The sequence below is a fragment of the Etheostoma cragini genome, chromosome 22 (assembly GCF_013103735.1).
Source record: "Etheostoma cragini isolate CJK2018 chromosome 22, CSU_Ecrag_1.0, whole genome shotgun sequence".
In the NCBI taxonomy this organism is placed as follows: domain Eukaryota; kingdom Metazoa; phylum Chordata; class Actinopteri; order Perciformes; family Percidae; genus Etheostoma; species Etheostoma cragini.
Genome location: NC_048428.1, coordinates 21,616,162 through 21,619,150, shown reverse-complemented (window position 1 = coordinate 21,619,150; position 2,989 = coordinate 21,616,162).

The window sequence follows — 2,989 nt, the reverse complement described above, 5'->3', positions numbered from 1 at the left end:
GACATGGGGACAACATGAGGGCTACATGAGGGCAACATGGGGACAACATGAGGACGACATGAGGGCGACATGGGGGGAACATGGGGGCAACATGGGGGTTAAGTGGGTTGAGGTTTGAACCCTTAGAGGACGGACCTTCTGGGCCGCGGGAGATCGTTGTTTAAAACGATTTCAAATAAAAACCATAACAGCTGGAGCATTCGTTTGTTTTCGCGTCATTACTTTGTTCGCTCGTTGTGTCTCAGAATAAGAGTTCGAATAACTTCCGGAGCGTTAAGAAACGTGTCGTTCATGTTTCTACATTTAGAAATCCTCTGACACCATTTCCAGTTTCTGCACATTTATTAGTAATTATGGCTTAATGACTCACGTGACCTTTAAGCTTAGGTTGTACGGATTTTAGGGGTGTGAAAGATTTGAAGATGCTCCAAGAAATTACTTTTTGCAAAAAAACATCTAACATCTCGGCTGGCTTTAACCTCTTTGGGGTGGGGGCCTACAACCCCTCCATGCAGGAATAACCTTGTACTGGACTGGTTGTTGTGGACAAAATCCAGTGTTGGAAGAAGTATTCAGATCCTTTACTTAGACCTTGTTGTCTTCCCGTCAACCACGAAACATTATTATCACTTTTTCTTACATTTTTGTCACTTTTTCAATGTTGTGGGTGCTTTTTCTGATGTTTTTTCCAACGTTATTTGATTTTGTTAATGTCGACCTTTCCAGTGCTTATTTCGAAAGTCCATTTTTTGTGACAAAAAAAATGAAAATGAGTTAAATTTGACCCGAGGACAACATGAGGGTTGAGTAAAAGTAGAAAGACAATAATCTAAAAGTACTTAATTGAACGTAAAAGTCCTACATTCAAAATGTCACTTATGGAAAATCACAAGAGATTCATTAATAAATTACATTTAAATATAGGTATGTATAGTATTGTATCGTGCAGCCCTAGTTTTCATATAGTAGCCTATAATGACACAATATTAATTATAATAAGATAAGGTTCACGTTATCTGTCAGTTGTCAGATTGGGACTCAGTCTTTCGCGTGTTTGACCGACATTTGCATGTTGAATGTTGAAATCTTTGAGTGAGTAAGTGTGAAAATAGAAGTGGGAGTTCTCCTCCTTGTGGCATTCAGTCATTGGTCGGCGGGTTGTGTGACTGTGGAGTGAACGGGGATCTCCAGGACACCTGATGGAAACACTGGGTGGAAGGTTACAGCTGCATGTCAGCGGAGAAGGGAGGAGTGGGGGGGGTCGGGGGGGTCGGGGGGGTCGGGGGGGGTAGGGGGATCCCGCTTCCCATCCCAATTTGGATCCGTGCCCCTCTCTCTCCCCCCCCGTTCCCCTGGGTAAGTGGGTATCCCCTCACACTGACTCACACTGGTCCGCCTGTCCCGATCCGAGGCATTCGCTGTCACAGTGTCGCTCCGACAACTCCGAGCTCGCTAAGTTCCTCGAGTCCACCTAGCGATGACACGCCGCACGGTGGAGGCCGAGCCGGTAAAGTGTGTGTGCGCCGTCGGCGGCCTCGTCAGGGCGCTGAGGAGCCGGCTGAAGGCGCTCCGCCGCCTCCTGATGCTCGCCGGGACGGACGGCAGCCACCAGCAGCCGGACCAGACCCGCCGGGAGCAAACTAGAAACAATGGGGGGACAGAAATAGGATGTTATGGACCAGAACACCCCAGTATGGAGAGAGTGAGTACTGTGGGTAGTCTCGAGTGTGTGCGAGTGAAGCTGCTCGGGTTGTTTTGTGTGTGTGTGTGTGTGTGTGTGTGTGTGTGTGTGTGTGTGCATCTTATCACAGTCGCTCTACGAGTCGGAAAACAACAGATTCATGAAATGTAAACGAAATATGTTTATCTTTTGTTGAGTTAAAGCAGTCGCTGTGTCACAACTGGTTTTACTGGTCTAATGGCAGCCACAACACAGAGATAATGGGGTAGATATGCATGAATGATGCAGTGGAGAAAGAAGTATTCAGATCCTTTAATTGAGTAAAAGTACTAATACCACAGTGTAAAAACTAGGGCTGCCCCGACTTAGTCGACTAATCGGCTGCAGCGCTGGTCTTAGTCAGCTAAGATATCTTTGGATTGGTCCAGTTTTAGGCCTTTTCCTGCTGAAGGACCACTGGTATTTAGTTATAGTGCATTGACCTCTGAACCCAGAAACCGGAACTGGGAATCACGTCACACAGTTACAAGTTAAACGCGTTGCATTTACAAGTCAGATTTTTCATTGTGGGGTTAACTCTAGCCAGGTTAGCAATACCCGTAGTTAACAACGCATCACGCCTGATTTTGTGCATACGAACATACGTGACAACAGGCCTGTGTGCAAAAATCTTCTTCAAAAAAGAGGCATTTTTTGAGGCATTTCCACTTTTTAAGTGATAGGACAGCCTAGACATGGAATGGGAGAGAGGGGGGGGCGGGGGGGGGGGGGGGGGGGGGGGGGGGGGGGGGGGGGGGGGGGGGGGGGGGGGGGGGGGGGGGGGGGGCATGCAGGAAAGTGTCGCAGGGCGGATTCGAACCCTCGGCCTCTGCGCTGAGGAGCAAACCTGGGCGCCCCCCCTTTGCAAAAATCTTTAATCTGTAAAGGAACTAAAGCTGTCGGATGAAGGTAGTGAAGGTGTAGAAGTTAGAAGTATAAAGCTGCATGGAAAGACCAAACTCAGGTAAAGTAAGAGTACCTCACATTTGTATTTAAGTACAGTACTTGAGTAAATGTACTTAGTTGCTTTTCTTAGTTGTGGTGTCAGATCAGGAAGCCCAAAAAAGGAACTGTTTGATTTGGATGTTTTAATGTCTGTGAGTCAGCTGGAACCAGATGGACCACAGACAGAAAACTGACCTTTTTTTTAATCAGAAACGTCTGTCATACGTTTATTTTGGGGGAAATCTTTTTTACACAGCATAGGAATCACGTGTGCATGTGCGTGTGTGTGTGTGTGTGTGTGTGTGTCTGTGTGTGTGTGTGTGT